The 25,870-nt window shown below is 41.7% G+C and overlaps 1 protein-coding gene across 1 annotated transcript in view; it reads right to left on the bottom strand.

Annotated features, from left to right (window-relative positions):
* OPN5 (opsin 5) overlaps window positions 1–25,572 on the bottom strand; it is a 107,096-nt gene extending 81,524 nt beyond the window's left edge. Inside the window, exon 1 of the mRNA XM_075863840.1 lies at window positions 25,316–25,572. The gene's annotated coding sequence lies outside the window, so the exon portion shown is untranslated. The remainder of the gene's footprint in view (window positions 1–25,315) is intronic.
* Between the last annotated feature and the right edge of the window lie 298 nt (window positions 25,573–25,870).

Below are 25,870 nucleotides of genomic sequence, written 5' to 3'. Positions count from 1 at the left end.
TTGTACATGTTCGTTTTTTCTAAGAAATTTTATATGAGAATACAGTAAAGGTTCCATTTTACATACAAAACTCCGGATCTATATTGTCTTTTTTAACCCCTTTAGGACACAGCCTGTTTTGGCCTTGTGGACACATGATTTTTTCAAATCTGACATGTGTCACTTTATGTGGTAATAACTCCGGAATGCTTTTACCTATCCAAGCGATTCTGAGAATGTTTTCTCATGACATATTGTAATTTATGTTAGTGAAAAAATTTGGTCAATAAATTAAATATTTATTTGTGAAAAACTTCAAATTTTAGCAAAAATTTGCAAAAATTTGCATTTTTCTAAATTTAAATGTATTTCCTTGTAAAACAGATAGTAATACCACACAAAATAGTTACTAGTTAACATCCCCCATATGTCTACTTTATGTTTGCATTTTTTTCACGTACTTTTATTTTTCTAGGACGTTACAAGGCTTAGAACTTTAGCAGCAATTTCTCATATTTTCAATAAAATTTCAATAGGCCATTTTTTCACGGACCAGTTCAGTTCTGAAGTGGCTTTGAGGGCCTTATATATTAGAAAGTCCCCATAAATCACCCCATTTTGAAAACTGCACCCCTCAAGGTATTCAAAACCACATTCAGAAAGTATTTTAACCCTTTAGGCGTTTCACAGGAATTAAGGCAAAGTAAATTTGAAATTTACAAATTTCATTTTTTTTGCCAAAATTCATTTGTAATAAAAAAAAATCTGTAACACGGAAGGTTTTACCCGAGAAATGCAACTCAAATATTTATTGCCCAGATTCTGCAGATTTTAGAAATATCCAACATGTGGCCCTAGTGTCCTAATGGACTGAAACACAGGCCGCAGAAGCAAAGGAGCACATAGTGGATTTTGGGGCCTCCTTTTTTTAGGAATATATTTTAGGCACCATGTCAGGTTTGTAGAGGTCTTGTGGTACCTAAACAGTAGAAACCCCCAAAAAGTGACCCCATTTTGGAAACTACACCCCTCAAGGCATTTTTCTAGGGGTATAGTTAGCATTTTGACCCCACAGTTTTTTTGCAGAATTTAGTGGAATTAGTCTGTGAAGATGAAAATCACCTATTTTTCTGTGGAAACATAGAATTTTTTCATTTTTACAAGGAATAAAGGAGAAAAATCCACCCAACATTTGTAAAGCAATTTCTCCCGATTACGGAAATACCCCATATGTGGTCGTAAACTGATGTTTGGACCCACAGCAGGGCTCAGGAGGCAAGGAGCGCCTTTTGGATTTTGGAGCGCAGATTTTGCTGGATTGGTTTTCAGTGCCATGTCGTGTTTGCAACGCCCCGGAGGGACCAAAACAGTGGAAACCCCCCAAAAGTGACCCTATTTTGGAATCTACACCCCTCAAGGAATTTTTCTAAGGGTATAGTGAGCATTTTGGCCCCTCAGGATCTTTTTTAGAGCTAAGGTGACCAAAAAACAGCGATTTTGGCGCTTTAAATTCTTTATTTCTTACAGCGTTCACTGTGCGCAATAAATTAAGTTTTAATTTATTCTGCCGGTCGGTACGATTACACCGATACCATATGTGTATAGTTTTTTTTTAAGTTTTGCAGCGTTTGCACAATAAAATTACGTTTCTATAAAATAATTTATTTTCTGAGACACGCTATTCTGAGCCGTAACTTTTTTATTTTTTCGTCAAAAAAGCTGTGGGAGGTCTTGTTTTTTGTGGGACGGGTTGTAGTTTTTATTGGTACCATTTTGGGGTAAATGCGACTTTTTGATCACTTTTTATTCTATATCTTGGGGGGGGCGGAGACCAAAAAATAGCGATGCTGACAGTTTTCCGTTTATTTTGTTTGCGGCGTTCTTCGTGCGGAAAAATTAACATTATATTTTCATAGTTTGGGTCGTTACGAACACGGTGATACCAAATATGTGTACTTTTTTTTAAAGTTTTCATTTTTTCCCTATAATAAATGACTTATTATAGGAAAACAAAACCTTTTATTTTTACACTTTTATAAAACATTTTTATTAACTTTTTTTTACTTTTTACACTTTATCTTTTTGACCTGCAGCTCTGATCGCTGCTAGAATACATTACACTACCTTGGTAGTGTAACGTATTCCAACTGTCAGTGTGACGTCACAGTCACTCTGACAGTTGGTCTACGAGGATCAGCAAAGGCTGATCCTCATAGGCTTCCATACATGGCAGACCCGGAGGCCGTTGCCTGGCCTGCGGATGTCATCACAAGCATCAGCAGCCCCACGATTGCATGGGGGCTGCTGATGTGGTACAAACCCTGTACATGCGGAGATCGCAATCAAGCCCCGCATGTAACGGTTTAATTGCCGAAATCAGCGGCGATGAGCCGCTGATCGGCAACACTGGAGTGTCAGCTGTCGGGGACAGCTGATCTCCAAGTTCCCGATGCACACCTTGTCGCCGACAGTGTGCATCGGGAACGACACAGTGACTTCCTGTCACTCTGACAAGAAGCCTATCAGGACCAGCCGAAGGTTGGTCCTGATGGGCTTCCGTCCATGGCAGACCCGGAAGTCATTGTTTGGCTTCCGTTTGCCATACTAACTATCGGCAGACCGCGCGATTTCGGACCGGGGTCTGCCGATATGATCGAAACCCCTAAAATTCGGCGATTGCAACCGATCGCCGAATTTAAGGGGTTAATTCGCCGAAATCAGAGGCAAAGAACCGCTGGCCGGCAAGAGGGGAGTATCAGCTGTCGGCGACAGCTGACCTCCCGGTTCCCGGTGCACACTATCTCCGACAGTGTGCAACGGGAAAAACTCAGTAACTGTACGTCCTCGTGCGGGAAGTAACCTCCCGCAACGACGGACAGTTACGTCCTGGTGCGGATAGGGGTTAAATATCAAAAAGCAGTGTCCTGGTTGGGTGCAAGGATTGTGCCATCAGGACAGAGCTCTGAAAGTTACAGCATCTATTTGTGCTTTTTTTTTTAACCTGGGCAGATGACGTTGAAAGAAAATGTAACTTTAGACAAAAGGAGCTTGTATAGAACCCAATTATTTCCCTCTTAAAATTAACAGGTTATCTCATTGCAAACATTCATAACATATGGCCATAAATGTGTAATCAGAAGAGGCCCGACCGCTGGAAAACCCACAATCCTGAGAATAGGGACATCACTATTCCTTATAGTCTAAGGGTATGTTCACACGAGGGCGTCCGTAACGGCTGAAATTATGGGGATGTTTCAGCCGGAAAACATCCCCGTAATTTCAGCCGTAACGGCATGTGCAGGCGCTTGAACGACGCGTCCAATACGGACGTAATTGGCGCTGCTATTCATTGGACTCAATGAATAACGGCTCCAATTACGGCCAAAGAAGAGACAGGTCACTTCTTTGACGCGGGCGTCTATTTACGCGCCGTCATTTGACAGCGGCGCGTAAATTACGCCTCGTGTGAACAGACAAACGTCTGCCCATTGCTTTCAATGGGCAGATGTTTGTCAGCGCTATTGAGGCGCTATTTTCGGACGTAATTCGGGGCAAAAACGCACGAATTACGTTCGTAATTAGTGCGTGTGAACATACCCTAAGACATACAGGAACACCCGAGTTAACTTTTTTGGCTGTTTTTTTTTTTATATCCCATACATTCAGAGCCACCTCTCCCCCAGGAACAGGGGACTGGGAAACACTCTTATTAGGATTAGTGGGGTTCTCAGATGTCCAAATTCCACCAATCACACATTTATGGTGTATCTAACGGACATACCATAAATGTGCATTTTGGGAAAACCCCTTTAAGAATTAAATCAGTTAGCAAGAAATGGCCGGACACAACATGAAATATTTGGGGGAGGCTGATATGACCAGGGTTGCAGGTGAGGAAGGGGTCAAAAGTTCAGGAGAATAGCGGGGGGAAAAGGGAAATGGGGGTGGCCTTGAGGGGGCGAGGTTAAGGGGGGCATATATATGGTGGAGAGCAACAGATTTGCGCCATTCTTCTGAGAAAAAACGGTTAGCTACGTCTTATCTCCTGAAGGAAAACCGATGCCAGGAGCAGCAGACTGAGTTCTGTGATTCAGCGGTCCTTGCAGGGCAGTGTAATGGCAGCTGCTTGTCCTGTGCAGTGTGTATAAGATCTCTGTGTTATCTGCTCACTGAACAGTCACATCTTACACACCGAGTTCTGTCATCTCACTGGTGAGTAAATAACAGACATTAGTACACACAGCACAGTAAATCTGTGCAGGTCCTGATCTGCAAGGACCTTCTAGCCACGCCCCCTCCTATGTACAGAGCAGATTCAACACCATTAACCCCTGCCTCTCCACACATCTGATATCTGGTGAGTTATGGGGAGGGTGAGGGCACTATAGCTACCAATATCTTGGATTTCTGTCTGATTGTTATGGGGCACTGTGGCTGGCATTGTATTGGGGCACTGTGGTAACCTATTGTCTCAATATTACCCAGGAAATGTACAGTTAAAAGGCAAAACCTTTTTGTTCTCCTCTTTTATGCTACAATTTATGGGTGCATCTTATGGTCCAGTGCCTCCTATAGTCCGTAAAATTTGCTACTTCTTTATATCACTATAAGAGAATTTTGAGTTGGTGCTTTAGCTTATGCGGAGAACGAGGCAAAAAGAGCTGCTCTATTCAGAGTCAGGACACAGTGCTGTTTAATGGCTGCTGCAGCGACTCCATACTGTGCAACTCTCACCTTCAAGCTTGACATAGACACTACATTTCTGTTTGCAGAACCCACCAATGTGATACCCAGGAAAATTGCTGTTTATTTACTGTCATTGTACTGTTGCTTTAGTATGCAGGTTTTAATGTGCTGTATTCTGTAATCATGGTTGGTACTGAATTCACTTCCCTATATGACTCAGCAGAACCATAAATGGGCTGCTTCAACTTTAAGATGTATTCTCCAGAGAGAGGGGAGGGGTGTAGCTAGCTGGGGACACAGGAGTGCAGTGTGTGGAGCAGCGCAGTGCAGAAGTGAGGAGAAGTGTGCAGCAGCGTGCAGGCAGGAGAAGAGCAGACAAGTCAGTGTCTAAAGTTGGATTCAGGGAGATGCTGCAGCAGACATGTGGAACTGAGAGGAATTCTGTGAGAGGATCAGCAGCAGCCATGTGGAAGTGAAAGGAGTGCAGGTCAGTGTGTGTTGCATGTGGCACAGAAGCCAGACAAGGAGCTTGGACACTACTGAGAGTGCCTAGAGCAAAGCAAGGAGCTTGCACACAGCCTAGAATCCCCAAGGGACACCATTCCTCTGTGATAGTGCAACTGGATTGGGACAGTCAGCAGCGCACCTTCCAGCACATTATAGAGAAGAAAGAGGAGCAGAACTCACAGCACACTTGGAGGAATTACAGACAGAGTCAGGGAGGTGAAGCAGGTACCACCATTTGCAATACCCTGTGATATGTTTATTCTACTTAAAGACATTGCCTCTGTAACAAAAGTAACCACCAAGCATATTGTGCCCAGTAAAACTACTGTGAAAGTTTATTGAACCCTGTCTCCTGGAACATCCTTATTTTGGGGTACACCACATAACATCCCAGGGGACAGAGAACAGTGTATCCTACAAGCACCACTTATTTCACTGGTTCTGCGGCGAGAGGCGCGGGAGAGAGAAAGTGCGCCACCGTGACCAAAGGGCGCGAATACCAACTTCAGCTCAGAGAGCCCCGCCCACCGCGACTCGGCGCCCGCGTTACCACACCAATTTTGGCAGGTACCTTCAACAAGCTAATGACCTTTACGCCTGGCAGAACCTTGCTTGACGGAAGTCCTCAGGGCCAGCTTGGTTAACTCAAACAGAATGGATTATTATTTTTTTTGCTCAATACAACTTTCCCTTCTTAGCTTCATTTAAATACCATATATGGTTGGCAGAAAGATATCTAACAGGTATGGTCCCCTTTCTTTGAAAGGACGACTCCCATACATTGAGTACTGCAGCTTGTCAGCACTTTACCCTTTACAGTAACAAGGTAGCTAAAAAAAAAGATAACAGTGGACTCCGTATAATTAAAGGGTAACTAAACTTTCAGAAAACTTCTGACATGTCATAGAGACAGGTCAGAAGTTTTGATCGGTGGGGGTCCGAGCACTGAGACCCCCATCGATCGCTAAAATGAAATGGCAAAAGCACTCAGGTGAGCGCTGAGCTGCTTTGTTCCTGATTTGCTTTTCTCAGAAAACCGAACAGTTGGTGTACGGGCTCTATAGAATGTCTATGAGCCCGCACATCAACTGCTCGGCTTCTGCCGCTTCATTTTAGCGATTGGTGGGGGTCTCAGTGCTCTGACACCACCAATCAATACCTCTGACATGTCACTATGACATGTCAGAAGTTTTTGGAAAGTTTACTTACACTTTATCGGTTGTTGGGGGATTGTCACATGGGAAATAGTGGTTGGCCAGATGAAATGTAGGATAGAGGACTCGCATCCCAATACCTATGCACTAGTTAATCTTGTTACTGTTTGCAAACCATGCTAGCACTCTCACCTTAAACTCGCCTAGACCATTTACTAATTAACCAGTACCCTTCTTATTCCTCCAGTCCAACGGTTAGGCTGAGTTCACACGGGGCGGATACACTGTGTAAAAGCACGCAACATTTCTGCCCTGGTTCAGTTTTTTGTCCGCTGCACTTAGCCGGCCTCCCGGGATTATGTTTCATCCCAGGAGACCGCTGCAGCCTGTGATTGGCTGCAGCAGCGGTCACATGGGATGAAGCGTCATCCCAGGAGGCCGGCCCTCTGACATCATCCAGGCCGGCCTCTTAGGATGAAGTTTCATCCCATGTGACAGTCGCTACAGCCTGGGATTTGCTGCAGCGGTCAGATGGGATGAAACGTCATAGCAGGAGGCCGGCCTGGAGGAAGAAACACAGACTCCTGGTATAAGATATTTTTTTTTCTGAGTTGAATTTTTTGCGGCGGAATCGCTGCGAACCCGTCGCAAAAAAACACAAGAACTGCTATTTGTTGAGGGTTCTACCTCCTCATTGAATTCAATGGGGAAAACCCGCAACAAATAAGCAGCATTTACGTAAATACAATTGACATGCTGCTGAATAAAATTCTGCACCGCAGGTCAATTTCTGAGCATTTTTTCCGCTCAGTATTTACGCAGTGTGTGGATGAGATTTGTTTTATCTCATCCACTTTGCTGCTACTCTATTTGCTGCAGATTTTCCACAACAAATTATGTTGCGGAAAATATGCAGCATTTATGCAACGTGTGAACTGACCCTTACTCCTTTAACCCATATTTAACCTCCCATCATTTCCTTACTGACTCCCGCTTTCTCACCCCAAAATCCTTCACTACATGGTCAGCATAGTTATACATGTTTACCATTTTTTTCCATTATGTAAGGATCTTATCAACTAAACCTAGATGAACGGGACATTTGTGTATTCAGCACAGTGTTGACTTAGGTTCGGTGGCTTCTATGGTTGTTATACTTTACCTATGTGAAAAATAAAGCTTCAATTTATAATGCTGCAAAATCTAAATCAGTTTTGAATGTATAGGGTGTCTAGCTTAGGAATATATAGATATACGGGCTTCCATAACCGTGTTGGGCCTATAAATCTCTTTTTATCAAATGGTGTACATCTGTCAAAAGTTTTAGACGTAAACATGGTTATTATTTTTGTCATTCTAAAGTCCAAATCTAGTCAAGCAAATCGGGACAATGAGCTATGCATGTTTTTAGAGAATTTAGAATATTCGGTTTTAGATTTGGTGGATTTTATGGTGGTTATTCCCTACCTCTTGTCACGGGCCAAGGATGGGATGGGATGAGGACCCAACGGTGGCTAAACTGGGGAGTGGAGTCTAAGGTAACTAGGTGTTCACCATTTAACCTCGATACGGAGATGTGGACTTGGCTGTGAGTATCCCCAGTGTATTCTCTGTGGAAAGGCAAGGTACAATAATGGAGTCCGATATTAGCATAGGTCAGGGCAGATGAAAGACATTCACTCATGTTTAGCACGGCGGTCGGCGATTAGGGCAGGTGGTAGACGGTTCTCACGGTAAACAGGCACACGGTCAGGGTAGGCAGCAGGCAGGCGAGGTCCAGGTCAGGCAGAGTCGGTAAGAGATAATTAAAATACAAGTCTCAGGAGACTTGCTCAGACATGGAGCAATGTGGGAGGTATTTTTTTTACATACCTGAAAGCGGGGTGGATTATAGCGCAGGCAGGTCCTTTAAGAGGAGATGGGTTGGCACATGTGCGCGCACTAGGAGCACCAACAAGATAACTAGGAGGTGAGCGCAGCAGCGCTGTGGAAGGCTGCTAGCAGAAATAGACAGGATAAAAGAAGCGGGCGGAACTGACCAGGAGACAGAAGACGCCGAGGACCGGTAATTATATGGTGGTGAGAGCAAGAGTCAGCGGCGGCCATTACACTTTTATATAGGATGTAGGTGCATAGTATGAGTTTTCAGGGGAGGTGGTTATCAAAATTGTGTTATTTAGTTCAAATTGCTGCAACAAAGAATATTAGAGATAGCGTTTTATAACAGGTTTTAATTTGGTTGGATTTCTAGGTTCAAAATATCTATCTACATTATATGGCCAAAAATATGTGAACACCTCAAAATCACATCTCTATGAGCTTTCTGGACGTTCCTCAAAACTTTAAGCGTTATGGAGTTTTGCCCCTTTTTGCAGTATAACATCCTCCACTCTTCTGGGGAGACTTTCCACAGGATTTTGAAGTGTGTCTTTGAGAATTTGTGCCTATACAGCCAATAGAACATTTGTGAGGTCAGACACTGACGTTGGACGAGAAGGTCTAACTCACAATTGGTGTTCTAATTCATCCTAAAGGTCTTCAATGGGGTTGTGGTGCAGGTCACTCAAGTAAATTCATACCAAGTAGCAGTTATTAGCACTTACAGGTGGCCTGGACAAATCGAGTAGATAATAATTACACTTAGGGCTAGTTCACACAGTTTTTCCGGCGCTGTTTTTGAAGCGGAAACCGCACCAAAAACGGTTTCATTCTTGCCAGCGGAAAAAATGCTTGCGGGAAAAAAAAGCGTCATTCTCTTACTTTCCACGGTTCCGTCTCTGAACTCCTATTGAAATCAATAAGAGGCAGAGAAAGCGTTTTCACCGCGTTTTTTGCTGAATGGCCACGGCCGAAAAACGGCACGAAAAAAAACGCAGAAATAAAAATGAAAGAAAGTGCAGGCAGGGCAAAAAACTATGTGAACATACCCTTACAGGTGGCCAGGGCAGACCTAGCAGATAATAATAGCACTTACAGGTGCCCAAAGCAGACCTAGCAGATCTCACTTACAGGTGACCGGGACAGATCTAGCAGATAATAACAGCACCTTGGCCCCATGCACACAAACGTGCTTTTGCGGACGCAATTCCCCCGAAAATCCACGGGAGAATTGCGGCCCCATTCATTCATATGTGGCCATGCACACGACTGGTTTTCACGGTCCGTGCATGGCCCAGGAGCCCGCACCGCAGAAAGAACGGGCAAGTCTTATTACGGCCGTGTTCTGCGGTCCGGGCTCATTGAAAATAATTTGCGGGCGGCTCGCGGCTGTCACTCCGTGGCTGGCCGACCTGAAAATCACGGCCGTGCACATGGCTACCCCGGCCAATCTAGCAAATCAGAAATTTTGCAAACAGACTTGTGCCATAGGTGGCATCCTAGGACTGTGTCCTTTTTCACTGAGCTCCTCGGTACGACCCATACTACTACCAATAAATACTCAGTCTTTGAAGATGGCATGGCTGTGTGCTTGATGCATGCACCTGTTAGCATCAGGTGAGGCTTGAAAACCTGAGTTAGTGTGTGTGTGTGTGTGACTTTATTGTTTTAGGCTTGTGGTTTCAACCTTAGTTATTGTTTGAATTTTTTATAACATCTTACATGAATTGTTTTTTTAAGGACACGGACTAGATGGCACGTTCAGGACGCAGTCCTATTTTTTAAATCTGACGTGTCACTTTATGTGGCAATAACTTTGGAATGCTTTCACCTATCCAAGCGATTCTGCGATTGTTTTCTCGTGACACATTGTAACTTTAATATCTAGGAAATGTACGGCACCCAGATAGGTAGTGGTACTCGAGTAGGATTCCACTCCTTAACAATATCAATCCAAGAACTCGGCACTCAGGTTTAGCGGTGACATTTTTTATTTTATTTTGCAATCCACTTATTAAGTATTATGAACATTTTCGGCCGCATTAGGCCTTCATTAGATAATTCTATATAAAACAGAACAAAGAGAAACATTTAACATCATCTTTATGTCACATTGTACAAGAAATGTTTTGTGACGTTGTTAGCAACGTCAATGATCACATGGGGTGAGAGATCCTTAAACGCACGCTGTACTCAGATTGACTTGGCGCCATTTATTACAGCAACGGAGGTTGCGCAGGAGAGCGTTTTACCGACTCTTGAAGATCTATTACTTTCATTTAGTTCCCGAGCAATAAGATGACCTTTCTCTTTGCTTGTAGTATAATTTGGGGCATCCTCCCAGATTATAGTTCCGTGACATTGATGCTCTAGATATAGATCATAATATGTGGACTGGTTTGTTCTAACATTGTATGACAACCAAGTAAGCTATTTGTAATTTTTTGGCTATTAAAATTTGATATAGTGGGTTTGTATGTCACAATTAATACCACCGTGTGATCGATAACATTTATTTAAAAAAACGTTATTAATAAAATATATCACGGAGGGTGATGTTATACCTTTATTTTTTGCCTGTATATATTACTGTGTAGTCTTTTTGAATAACGCTGCACTCAGTTTCTCTTTGCTCTGTTTTATATAGAATTATCTGATGAAGGCCTAATGTGGCCGAAAACGTTCATAATACTTAATAAGTGGATTGCAAAATTAAAAAAAATCATTTCTCCACTAAACCTGAGTGCCGAATTCTTGAATTGATATTGTACTTTAAGTTAGTGGTAATATTTGCTCAATACATTCAGTGTTTATTTGTGGAAAAGCACCAAAATGTAGAGAAAATTTGCAAAAAATTAGCATTTTTCTAAATTTAAATGCATCTGCTTGTAAGACAGCTAGTAATACCACACAAAATAGATACTAGTTTATATAGCCCTACTATACATATTTCTACTTTATGTTTGCATCGTTTTTTGAACGACCTTTTATTTTTCTAGGACGTTACAAGGCTTAGAACTAGCAGCAATTTCTCATATTTTCAAGAAAATTTCCAAAGACTTTTTTTTTAGGGACCAATTCAGTTCTGAAGCGGCTTTGAGTGCCTTCTATATTAGAAACCTCATATATAACACCCCATTTTAAAAACTGCACCCCTCAAAGTATTTAAAATAGCATTTAGAAAGTTTCTAAAGCCTTTAGGCGTTTCACAGGAATTAAAGCAAAGTGGAGGTGAAATTTGCAAATTTCATTTTTTTTTGCAGAAAATCAGTTTTAATCCATTTTTATCTGTTACACAGAAGGCTTTACCAGGGAAACGCAACTCAATATTTATTGCCCAGATTCTGCAGTTTTTAGAAATATCCCACATGTGGCCTTAGTGTGGTAATGGACTGAAGCACCGGCCTCAGAAGCAAAGGATAACCTAGAAGATTTTGGGCCTCCTTTTTATTAGAATATATTTTAGGCACCATGTCAGGTTTCAAGAGGTCTTGTGGGGCCAAAATAGTGTAAACACCCCCAAAAAGACACAATTTGGCAAACTACACCCCTCAAGGAATTTATCAAGGGGTATAGTGGGCATTTTGACCCAAGAGGTTTTTTGCTGAACCTAGTGGAATGAGGCTGTGAAAATTGAAATCTAAATTTTTTCCAATAAAAATGTAGAATTTTTCAATTTTTACAAGGCATAAAAGGAGAAAAAAAAAAACACACAAATATTTGAAAAACAATTTCTCCCAATTACGGCAATACCCCATATGTGGTAATAAACTGCTGTTTGGATACACGGCAGAGCTCAGAAAGGAAGGAGCACCATGTGAATTTTGGAGCACAGATTTTGCTTGGTTTTCGGGTACCATGTCGCATTTGCAAAGCCCTTGATGAACTAAAACAGTGGAAACCCCTCAAAAGTGACCACATTTGGGAAACTTCACCACATAAGAAATGTATCAAGGGGTATAATAAGCATTTAGACTATACAGGTTTTTTGCTGATGTTAGAGGAATTAGGCTGCAAAAATGTTTTTTCTAATAAAATTTAATTTTTCATTTTCACAATAAATAAAGCAAAAAAAGCACCCCAATATTTGTAATGCAACCTCTTCTGAGCACAGCAATACCCCATATGTGGTAATAAACGGTTTGGACCATGGCAGGGCTCTGAAAGTAAGGGGCACCATTTGGTTTTCGGGTGTCACGTCACATTTGCAGAGCTGCTGCAGGGCCAAAACGGTAGGAACCCCCAAAAGTGACCTAATTTTGGAAACTACACCCCTTAAAGAGTCTATCTCTGGGTATAGTGAGCATTTAGACCCGATAGGTCTTTTGCAGAATTTATTGGAATTAGGCCATAAAAATTAATATCAACTTTATTTCCACTAAAAAGTTTAATTTTTTCATTTTCACGAGGGATAAATGAGAAAAAGCCGCCCAACATTTGTAAACCAATTTCCGCCGAGTACGGCAATACCCCACATGTGGTCATAAACTGCTGCTTGGGCACACGGCAGGGCTCAGAAAGGCAGGAGCGCTATTTGGCGTGCAGATTTTGCTGAATTGGTGTTAGGGCGCCATGTCGCATTTGCAAAACCCTGAGGTATGTGAATACAGTGGAAGCCCCCAAGAAGTGACCCCTCAAGGCTTTTATCATTTGCCTGGGCATATGACAGGGCTCAGAAGGGCATTGACCCTCAATTGCAGGGCTCTGAGATCAAATATTAAAACACACCCCTTAGATGTGACCCTTATTTTGAAAACTACACCCCTTAAGGCATTTTAAGGGGTGTAGTGAGCATTCTGCCCCCACAGGTGTTTTTTCATTAGAAATGAATGCGCAGCGGATGGTGCTGATATGCCAACATTTTTATTAACTTTTTTTTTTCCGTCCCACTAGAGGACTTGAAGGCTTGCACCTCTGATATTTATTCTAATTCATTGCAATACCCACGTAGTGCAATGCATTAGAGCTGTCAGTCATTCACTGACAGCAAGCCTATTAGGCTTCGCCTCCGGGCGGGGGCCTAATGGGCTTCTGTAGGTGGCAGACCAGGAGGCCATTGTTAGGGTTATGGTTGCCATAGCAACCATCGGCAGCCCTGCGATCTCATCACGGCGATGACGATTGTTTACAATTACTAAGATGCCGCGATCGCTTTTGATCGTGGCATCTAAGTGGATAATGGCGCGGTGTCAGCTGTAGCATACAGTTGACACCCACGGCTGATGGCTCAGGCTCAGCTTGTTTTTGCGATCAGAGGTCTAACAAGCCTCTGTAATTGGCAGACATAGGCCATTGTTAGACCTCCGGTTGTCAAAGCAGTCATCGGTTCCGATCTGCTAGTAACCCCATAGATTCAGCGCTCCCTTTTGAGCGCTGCATCTAAGGGGTTAATTGTCCGGATCGGAGGCTAGGTCCGGTCCTGGCATTGCAGCAGTGATAGTGTTAAGCTATCAATGCTTTAAAATGGTTTCTGCAGACGTGTAGCCTGTTAACGCGATGCCAAAATAGTATGGCATTCCACGTTAACAGGCCAACGCCTGTAACATAATAGTAACTCATAGAGCGTTAAGGGGTTAAAGGGAAACAGTCACCAGCATTTCACCTATTGAACGCTACTCACCCCTCACTGGCCGCTGCTGTCAAAAGTTCATTGCCTTTATCCCCTCTCCTAAACTCCTCCTCTGACTGTAAATAACAGTCTGCAAACATTTTGCGCGTTTTATGTTAATAATCCGGTGTCTCTTTGTGAGAACACACCAGAATAGGACATCAATGTGCAAGCACGGGATTTCGTGTGTGCTAGGGGAGGCGAGGAGCTGTCAATCAAAAGTAAGGAGGCGGGGTAAACTCGGAAAGGCTTGAGGAACGAAGATATAACTCTTAAATGCTCATTAGCATACAGCACGGGAACACTAAAAATCTGAATACTAAATGTGCAGAACTACTTAGAAGATAAATTATAGGTTATATAAAAAGGATTTTTCACCCACTACCACAGGTATTGCTGGTTTAAAAGGAGAGATGCTGGTGACAGGTTCCCTTTAAGGGTTTCTTTTTTTTTTTTTTACAAGTACATATTTCTGGTAGAGAAAATAGTGAATTATTTTCTAAACGTCTATATGAACTTAAAGTATGTCACAAATTCACTACATTGTGTGATCCAGTCCCAAACCACATAATTCATATAACCATAGAAGGCCACACTTTACACAAAAACAGAAAATAATACAATCCATTGTCTGTATAGTATCTACATCTCATCTCATTCACAAAGCTTGAGGAAGACTAAGTACAGCTTCAACCCTTTCAGTGCCTCCAGTCTATTCAGACTCCAATACAGCAGCAGCTGACATTTATTCAGAAATTGTTCAACAAACATTAAGAAGGTGATCTCTATATATATATATATCTACCTATCTATCCAGGGCTGACCTTAGGGGTGTGCGACCTGTGCGAGTGCACAGTGCACTGCACCCTCCCAGCATGTAGAGTGTGCCACTGGGCCCTTAAAAGAAAGGAGTTGGAGTGGATATACAGGTTGGAAACCATGTCTCCCAAGGGGTTAAATGTGGAGTATCCACTTGGTCCACATATTTAGAACAGTGGGGGGTAACTTGCCCTGGTGCCTGGGGTTTGCCGTTGGTGAGCTCATTTCAAGGTATAGCTAGTTCATGTACATGTGTTATTCAGGGTCTAATTTGGACTTTTACTCAATTCTTTTGTATTTTGCATATAAATACTGTATATGAATTTTTCTCTCTCTTGTATTTTTAGATACACATTATTTGTGAAGCAATTTGATGGCTGTTGGAAAGTAGCAGAGGCCCATCTCATTAGGTCGTAATGTGCCAAGTAAAAATAGATGTCCGTTGGCTCTTCAACTTCGTTCCAGAATATAGTAATGTAGTGCAGAATGACTGTGAAACATATGGCAGAGTCCCGCTTCATCCAAATTGTTCTCCATATGTATGTTATAAGTAAATTTAGCTCCTTCCTATCAAATAATGTGTTTATTTTGGCAGTATTTTACATATGTCTATCCCTCGAGGTTAAGGGTGTGGGTCTATTTGAAGTCCCAAATGGTGATGATATTACTCCCAGTAATTTTGCAAGTCCAATTAAAGTGGATGGTGAGTGTAGCTACACCGCGTTCCAAATTATTATGCAAATGTTATTTTTCGCTGATTTTCCTAAATAGTCGATGCAAATGACAGTCAGTATAATCTTCAAGCCATCAACCGTTGGAGTATAATGCTAATTTTATTGAACAAATCTCCTAATGATAACAGATATTTTTTCAGAAGTAAAAAACTCAAAATGCTTTGTTTCACATTATTATGCACAACAGAGATCAAAACATTTTAAAGGTTGTAAAGAGAACTAAAATGGTCATTTGTTGAATTTGCAGCATCAGGAGGTCATATTTACAGAAATCAAAAGCTCTTTCAATCAAAAAAAACTTAACAGGCCAAGTTACATGTTAACATGGGACCCCTTCTCTGATATCACCTTCACAATTCTTGCATCCATTGAATTTGTGAGTATTTGGACAGTTTCTGCTCGAATATCTTTGCAGGATGTCAGAATAACCTCCCAGAGCTTCTGTTTTGATGTGAACTGCCTCCCACCCTCATAGATATTTTGCTTGAGGATGCTCCAAAGGTTCTCAATAGAGTTGAGGTCAGGGGAATATGGGGGCCACACCATGAGTTTCTCTCCTTTTATGCCCATAGCAGCCAATGACACAGAGGTATTCTTTTCAGCATGAGATGGTGCATTGTCATTCATGAAGATAATTTTGCTATGGAAGGCACGGTTCTTCTTTTTGTACCACGGAAGAAAGTGGTCAGACATAAACTCTACGTACTTTGCAGAGGTCATTTTCACACCGTCAGGGACCCTAAAGGGGCCTACCAGCTCTCTCCCCATGATTCCAGCCCAAAACATGACTCCGCCAACTCCTTGCTGACGTCGCAGCTTTGTTGTGACTTGGTGGCCATTCGCCAACTATCCACTACTCCATCCATCTGGACCATCCAGGGTTGCACAGCACTCATCAGTAAACAACACGGTTTGAAAATTAGTCTTTATGTATTTCTGAGCCCACTGCAACAGTTTCTGCTTGTGAGCATTGTTTAGGGCTGGCTGAATAATAGCTTTATGCACACTTGCAAACCTCTGGAGGATCCTACACCTTGAGGTTCGCGGGACTCCAGAGGCATCAGCGGCTTCAAATACCTGTTTGCTGCTTTGCAATGGCATTTTAGCAGCTGCTCTCCTAATCCTATTAATTTGTCTGGCAGAAACCTTCCTCATTATGCCTTTATCTGAACGAACCCGTCTGTGCTCTGAATCAGCCACAAATCTTTTCACAGTACGATGATCACGCTTAAGTTTTCTTGAAATATCCAATGTTTTCATACCTTGTCCAAGGTATTGCACTATTTCGCGCTTTTCGGCAGCAGAGAGATCCTTTTTCTTTCCCATATTGCTTGAAACCTGTGGCCTGCTTAATAATGTGGAACGTCACAGTAGTTTTCCTTTGATTGGGCACACCTGGCAAACTAATTATCACAGGTGTCTGAGATTGATTACAATGATCCAAAGAGCCCTAAGACACAAGACCATCCATGAGTTTAATTGAAAAACTAATAATTAAATGTTTATGACACTTAAATCCAATGTGCATAATAATTTGGAACACTGTGTATAGTTTGACAATTCAGATTAGGCTATCTAGATCTTATGTGGCGGACTTGAAGTTGGAGTTACAGCTTTCTGCCTTTTGAATTCATGTTATTTGCAGCATCTTGCAGCACTGCTCATGTTTTCTTTTTTGCATTCTTTTATTTTCTTCATCTAAATATCATAATTACATTAGCGCCGTAGTTCGCGCATGCACAGAACGGCTGGAACGCAAGCGCCATTTGTGCACATGCGCAGTAGTGATTTTTTCGCCATTTGCGTTCCATTTGACCGGATTTCTGGTTTGGATGCCGTCTTTGAGCATGCGCAGTGGACGCTGTATTCCTGATGCGTCTGGCACCCGTAACGTAAGATTGTCTGTAGGATTTACATATGTAGATCTCTCAGATTGGTCTCTGCACCTTTCCCAATCAATCTAATTGCTAATTAAGTCACTGTCCATCACTTTTATATATCATGCATTCACATCATTTATATTTGGTATATCGATCTACTGTGAAATTTATGCACTTTAAATAACTGTCTTTTAATATGGGTTAAAATTTATATCTGCACACCTGTTTTTTGTAAACTGTACATCAACTAGGTTCTTGTGAACTGCTTTATGTACTTCCTATTTATACTTGACGTGTGCAGTATGTAGTCGCTTGAGAAAGGTTCTGTGACAAATCGAAACGTCGCTCATTTGAGGTGAATAAATCCCCTCTGTTTCATCTACCCTGAAGTCCTGGTGCCGTTACTTCGTTCTATGGTCGTTTTATATTCAAGTTGGGGAACCGATTCATCCTCTGGTAACGAGCACATGGCCTAATATATAGGTATGTTGGAGTGCTGTGTTTATCTGCATTTGGACTGTACAATATATATATATATATATACATATATACACAATTACACATAATTATTATTCATTTTTATGATTTTAAAATTGCATTACTGCTATATTTATTATAATTATAAATGTGAGGTTCTAAGCGCTCCGTTTGATCAAATTGTGCGAGCCCACCTGACAGGACAAGGCAACCTCATACAGAGGGTCCCTGCACTGCTATAATAAATATAGCAGTAATGCAATTTAAAATAATAAAAAATGTATAATAAATATAAAAAGTGTTTATATATATAATATACATAATCTTAGCACCCGCAGCATGCATCTGCATCCTTTTTTTGTCATTAAACATTATATATAGTGTCCATCTCTCTATTTTAGCAATCTATTATTTATTTTATTTATTTCAGTTACTTATATAGCGCCAACATATTACGCAGCGCTTTACAGAGGTCCTCTTACTGTCCCCATTGGGGCTCACAATCTAAATTCCCTATTGGTATGTTTTTGGGGCGTGGGAGGAAACCGGAGTACCCGGAGGAAACCCACGCAAACACAGGGAGAACATACAAACTCCATGCAGATGTCATCCTTGGCTGGATTTGAACCCAGGACCGCAGTGCTGCCCTGTCTCTATATTAGTCAAACAATTTTCAATAGCATAACACTATCTAATCATTATCACACCTCCAATCATTTCACAGTAGAATCCGTTTTTGCACACAGTAATTATAATAAAGTGAATGGATGTAACTATCCCCTCTCAAGCCAAGGTCCACAGGGTGTAACAGCCGTCTTGTCTCATATCTATATGAATCCTAAATGAATAGAGTAGACACAAATCACATCGCTCCTCGCAGAGGATTCCAGAAGACATAATGCAGAAGCCTCTGGAAACAGGAGGATCTTAGAATGTGAAGCGGCATTGTCACAAGATAATGTGGTGTAATACCATGAGAGGGATGCCAAAAACCTTCCAGTGCTGTGCGGTCACAGAAAATAAAATCACAAGACGTCCAATTATACAAATCACAACTAAATAGAAAAACACGCTGGAAAGATTATACTGTGCTGGCTGGATAATACAGAAAGAAGTCCACTGATTTCAACGGTAGTAAAGAGAAGCAGCAAATCAAATTTTTCGGCAAAATGGATCGCCTGACTTGGTTCATTTTGGGTAAATAATGCATATGCATTTTGCTGCTCCTTTGTTTTGCCTTATTAGCTTACCTAGAACTCTAAGGCATGTCAATTAAGTGGGGGTCTTGGAACTGCTAATGTATAATGGGGATTGGACTTCTTGATTGATCCTCCTTATTGTCTCCTGGCCGCTCAGTAATTATTTATACACAGGTCATGGAGAACGGAGGTCCAGGAACCCTTCATTTAGATCTGTGATTAGACTAATTATTTTTTTGCTAGTGTGCTCTTTCGATGTCACAGATAAATAAAATAAAATGCTAAAAACATGGCTTACCAAAACTACACAAATAATGTATTTAGCAGTGTGCTCTGTGTGTGTCACAGATGAAAAATCTAGTATTCTTAGAACATAGCTCACTGTAATTGCACTAATTATTTGCCAGTGGGCTCTTTCTGTGTTACAGATGGATAAAATGAAATGCTAAGAACACAACTCACCAAAAGTACACATATAATTTATTAGGCAGTGTGGCCTGTCTGTGTCACAGATGAAAAAACTAGGATGCCTATAAACATAGCTCACTGTAAATGCACCAATTATTTATTTGGCAGTGTACTGTGTCACAGATTAATTAATATAGGAGAAATGCTCAGCATAGGTAACCAAAATGACTGTGGATCCATCATTTAGGAAATACTGTATATATCCAACCAAGGACAACATCTGCATAGAGTATGTATGTTCTCCCCGTGTTTGCGTGGGATTCTTCCTGGTACTCCGGTTTCTTCCTACACTCCAAAAATATACAGATAGAGAATTTAGATTGTAAGCCCCAATGGGGACAGTAAGTGAGGACTTTGTACAGTGCTGCGGGATATGTTGGCGCTATATAAGTAACATAAATAAATATAATATGTATTATGATTTTGCTACTAGATTTTGATTCCATCTAATGAGCTACATCTATTGTACACAGCTATCATCTAAGTTTGGTCTACTCTAATCGAATTCTAATGAAATCAAGTCATTGATTGATCGCCTGACTCACTGATTGATCCATTACCATATTGTTTAGGCAGCATGACTGATTGACCCTGAGATTGGCATGTAATATCACAGGGAATGATCTGGCCACATACAACACAAAAAAAAAAAAAAATATGTGTCATTGAAATGGCAGTCCTCCAATTTTATGAGAACTCAGAAAAAGAAGCTCATTGCCTGAGGCTGATACGTTTCCATTTCTGTAAAGATCAAGCTACGCATCGATTAGCGGTCAAACTCATGTTTCCCAGGATGCAGGATCGCATCCTAATGACTCCCTAGTAACACTTGTTACAAAATGTTTAGTTAGGCCTTCCTTCTTCACACCATAGACTTACCATATTGGCTTGTAGACCCTATAGCAAAACCATATAGTAATAATCATTGCCCATATCTTCACATTCACTGGCCAACTCTGCTCCTTATTATGACCGTGTCATAGGAAACAATAGGGAACACAGACGTCCATCGTAGGACATGCATAAATGTATATAGTATAACTGGAATAACCTTTTCTCTCCTGGTTTCCATCCTATCTCTCTCACCAGTTCTTCAGTGTGTCTTTTGTTGGTTAGACTTCTGTTTGTTGAGGTTCCCCAGAGCTCGGTGCTGGATCAATTTCTAATCATTTTTAACAGTCCCACTTGGAAAAACATCATACCCGCATGGTCATTCATCACGTCTGTTCTATGATTCAATTATTGTATTACTTATTTACATAGGTGTCCACCATGCTGCACCTTTCTATATTTTCTCTAATATCAAACTATAGATCTAACGAAGCTCCTCTATCAGAGAATTACCTACATTCTCTCTTATCACAACTTGTCATTCCTGTCTTCAAGATTTCTGTAGACATCCTCGAGAATACCGTCAGATTAAAAGAGTTGACCCATATGGACAACACTTGTCTAGGAGAAACCTGCAGGCGAAAAATGGTATTACATGGCATCCATGCAAATGCATGGGAGACAATGTAATAGATGGTGATGCTGAGTCCTCCAGAACGGGAGCCACTTTTTGCAGCAGCCCTCCACTCATGAGAGAATGAAGGGGCTGAGAAGAACATTTCAGCATTTTTTCTGCATGTCACTGTGCAGAGAACAGTTTAAAGGAAAACACCAACATAAAGCTTATCTAATAATTATACTAGGCAATTACATAAGTAGGGATTCCCTACTGTCACTACAAGAAGGGAGCTTCCAATAATAGCTCAGAAGGGATGTGCCGGTGCAGGAGCTGTCAGCAGAACATAGATGCACGGGCTCACACCTCCCAACTGTCCCTGGGCCTTAAAGGGGGCAGCGTTTATGCAGATATGCCCCAAAGTGGGCATTTTTGAGAGGCTTTGGGGTTGTTCATGTCCCATGAATAAGGATTCCAAAAAAATTGGAAGGTACAGTATATATAATCTGGCAATGAAATGGTAAGAGCAGAATATTACAGGGACTGGTCCAATTTTCCATTAGCCGAAATGGTACAAAAAATAAATAAAATGGTGCCATTTGGCTAATAGGAGCGATGAAAGAATACACGGTGCCGATGCGGGTTCTCCCTCTGACCCTACCCCCCGCCCCTCTTGGCGGTGATTAACAGGTTGCTATGTATGCAGACACACAGAATTCAGCCATCAATCACTGACATGAGGTTAAGGGATCACTTTCTTTATTATTACGATGGACTCTTAACTATGGGTCCGGTGCATTCTCTGATCAGTCCTATTAGCCACAATATTTTTTTTGTGCAATTTTGGCTAATAGGAGAACAGACCTGTTCCCATACCATGCTGGTATGCTGGGCAGGTGCGAAGTCCTGCTGGAAAATGAAATCAGCATCTGCATAAAGCTGGTCAGCAGAGGGAAGGATAAAGTGCTCGAAAATTTCCTGGTAGACTCTGCGCTCACTCTGGACTTGATATAACACAGTGGACCAACACTTTTGCATTTCATTTGGAGATCTCGGTCCCAGAGTCTGGAGGAAGAGTGGAGAGGCGTCAATCCAAGTGTTTTGCGGTCCAGTGTGAAGTTTCCACAGTCAGTGATGGTTTGGTGGGCGTGTCATCTGCTGGTGTTGGTCCACAGTGTTATATCAATTCCAGAGTCAGCGCAGCGTCTACCAGGAAATTTTCCAGCACTTCATGCTTCCCTCTGCTGACAAGCTTTATGGAGATGCTGATTTCATTTTCCAGCAGGACTTGGCACCTGCCCACACTGCCAAAAGTACCAATACTTGGTGTAATAACCACAGTATCACTGCGCTTGATTGGCCAGCAAACTCGCCCGGCCTAAACCCCATAGAGAATCTATGGGGTATTGTCAAGAGGAAGATGAGACACCAGACCCAACATTTATACCACCTCAGCAATGCCACAGGCTGATCACCTCCATGCCACGCCGCAATGGTAACACCTCAGCAGTGCCACAGGCTGATCACCTCCATGCCACGCCGCATTGATAACACCCCAGCAGTGCCACAGGCTGATTGCCTCCATGCCATGCCGCATTGATGTAGTAATTTATGCAAAAGGAGCCCCGACCAAGTATTGAGGGCAGATACTGTAAATACTTTTCACTAGGCCAACATTTCGGTATTAAAAATCATTTTTGAAATTGGGTTTATATAATATTTGAATTTTTGTAGAGACTAAATTTGGGGTTTTCATTAAGGGTATGTTCACACGCAGAGTCAAAAAAGTCTCAAAATACGGAGCTGTTTTCAAGAGAAAACAGCTGCTGATTTTCAGACGTTTTTTGGGCCACTCACGACTTTCGCTGCGTTTTTTTACGGCTGTTTTTGGAGCTTTTTTCAATAGAGTCTATGGAAAATGGCTCCAAAAACTTCCCAAAAAACACAGCGGAAAACACTCCGTCTGCTTCCGATTTTTTGGCCGTTTTTGGCCCGAAAATACACCGTGTGAACATACCCTAACTGTTACCATAATCACCAACATTAAAAGAAAAAAATGCTGTTAGTAGATCACTCTGTGTGTAATAAATCTATAGAATGTATGAGTTTCACTTTTTGAATTGAATTACTGAAATTAATTAACTTTTTGATGATATTCTAATTCATTGAGAAGGACTAGTAGATAGATAGATAGATAGATAGATAGATAGATAGATAGATAGATAGATAGATAGATAGAGAAAAAGAAAGAAAGTAGCACTGCAACTCCTCCTAGGCTCCGAGCCCTCAGATAGACAGCAGGTAAAAAAGAATTGAGGCAGCATGCCAAAGTAGTGAATGAAAAATAAGAGGTGCGTTTATTCACCCCACAGGCAGGCAACATTTCGTTCCAGCTTACTGGGATCTTTCTCAGGCTTGTCTCCCCTGCCTTTTCTGTCTCCCTTGACTCTCCTGCCGGTCCTGATTCTGCTGTTTCCCATGACTCTCCTATCACTCTTAACACTCCTGCCTGTCCTGACTCTCCTGTCCCCTCCTGTATCCCCTGACTATTCTGTTTCCCCTGACTTTTTTGTCTCCCCTGATTGACTCTCCTTCCTCCCCTGACTTTATTGCCTCCCCTGACTCTTCTGCCTTCCATGAGCCACCTGTCCCCGCTGACTCTCCTAGATCTGGACTCCCCTGCATTTTCTGTCTTCCTTGACTCTCCTGCCTATTCTGACTCTGTTGTCTCCCCTGACTCTCCTATCTCACCTGCCTGACCTGACTCTGCTGTCTCCCCTGACTCTTCCAGGTTTCCCTTGACTCTTCTGTCTCCTCTGACTGATCTGTCTCTCCCTGATTGACTATTTCCTCCCCTGACATTCCTGCCTCCCTTGACTCTTTTGCCTTCCATGAGCCACCTGTCCCTGCTGACTCTACTGTCTCCCCTGACTTCCTTGTCTCCCCTGACTCTTCAATCTCCCATGACACACATGTCCCTGCTGACTCTGCCTCTTCTTCTTCTGTCTCCTAAAACTATTCTCTATTCCCTGACTCCTGTCTTTCCTGTCTCCCCTAAAGCCATGTGCACAATATTAGCTTACAGGTACCACATAATATACTTAGTTATATTGTCCGAGAAGCTTATCTTTCCTCTGCTCTTAACCCTTAAAAACTACTTATATAACTAGTGTATTAGTCATCTGTAAAAAATAATGATGGTTACCTTAAAGGCTTAACCATCTTTCAGCTTCACATTCAGCTTTTATAACCAGAAATTATAAGGTGCTCCATCTCACTGCTGAAAACACAATACAGTTACATAAATCAGCCATACATTGTGTGGGTATTCCAGGATTTTATATCATGTGCCCCTGAACAGTACAGGGATTTGGGTGTCACATTAGGTTAAAGTAAAGTTGCAATTTTGAAAGCTTTTTAAAAATATAGAATTGAACATGTAAAAAAATACTCAATGTGTCGCAAACTGCAGGATAATACAAACTGCAAACAGAAAATGGGCAAGGAATAATAATATAGATACAATCATCATAATTCAATGTTATTCTTATTACTACTACATAGGGTGTTCTGTTCATAATCGATATGCTTTATGTAGAATTTTATATTCCAACTGTTAGGGTGAATGATGAACGGTCTAGATGCAGCGGTGCGGAGTTTGCCAGACATCGCAGGTCTCAGTTTGTTTTATTTAGCTGAGCCGAGTTTGACATTTCGCATAACTCATCGTGTTATAAAGCTACGTATGTTATCTGTGGTTATTTACAGGAACTTTTGCATTATTATGATAGTCAAAATACAAGTCCAAATAGTTAAATGACAAATATAATCTTTGCTACACCTCAAAGTATACATGCAGATGGATCACAACTAAGTTGTCTATTGGCAAAACGCATTGTGATATGATGATGTGGAAGCTGTGGTTTTGCATAGGACTGCTGATAAACCTATTGCACGAGTAATCACAGTGCTCAAAGTGGCCCTCAATGAGATATAACAATTTATATCCATCTATCATCAATCTTTTGATCTATTATCTATCACCTATCTATATTTTTTTATCTATCTATCATCATTTAATATCTCTCTATCTATATCTAGCACAACTAAGAAGTCCATTGGCACAACTCATTGTGATATGATGATGTGGAAGCTGTGATTTTACATAGGACTGCTGATAAAACAGGTGCATGCGTTATGACAGTGCCCAAAGTGACCCTCATATAACAATTTACCTCTATCCATCTATCCATCTATCCATCTATCTATCCATCAATCTATAAATTCCTGCAAGTAACTAGAACTATAAATTGCGTAGTTTACCATTCACAACAGTAAACAATGTAATTTAATTGAACCTCATGTTAGAAGATGAGACAGAAAGCCCCTGTAGCCACAATACACAATGTTACACAATGATATACAATGTTACATGGTATCCAGGGCTCTGCCTCATAAATGTAGATAGATGTAGTTTACCTGTAAAGACTGGAGGCTTCACATAATCCGGCTGGGTGTAGTGCTGCAGCCAGGACTGGCAGTCAACCCTGTGCCCTCTGCCTTCTCTTCCTTCCATGCATTGAGGGCAGTCTCACTACTAACAAAGGTTGGCGGTGAAGTTGCTGCTGGTCAGTCCTGTTACCTCTGGAGCTCCCTGTGTCCAGCAGCCAGTGCAGCCCCCTCCTTATATAAGATCCAGCCCAGACTGTGGTGTGTGGTACAGGGCAGCAGCAGCAGCAGCAGCAGGAGACTCCTCAGAGAGACGGGACTAGGTGTCTAGTACCAGAGTAATGTGTGTGCTGGGGAGTAATAACTGACAACATGTGCTGCTTCTGGGCGGTGCTCGTACTACATTCCCAGCATGTCACTCTGGAGCAGGAGGAGGGGGGTGATGAGCACTCTGCTACCTGCACTGACTAAACCACACACTAAAACATGCTGCGTACTATATCCATGTGGGCGGCTGCTAAGAAATGTGTGTATATATATATATATATATATATATATATATATATACACACACACACACACACA

This window comes from Rhinoderma darwinii, chromosome 4, assembly GCF_050947455.1.
Source record: "Rhinoderma darwinii isolate aRhiDar2 chromosome 4, aRhiDar2.hap1, whole genome shotgun sequence".
In the NCBI taxonomy this organism is placed as follows: Eukaryota; Metazoa; Chordata; class Amphibia; order Anura; family Rhinodermatidae; genus Rhinoderma; species Rhinoderma darwinii.
This window is presented reverse-complemented; position numbering and strand designations above follow the sequence as displayed.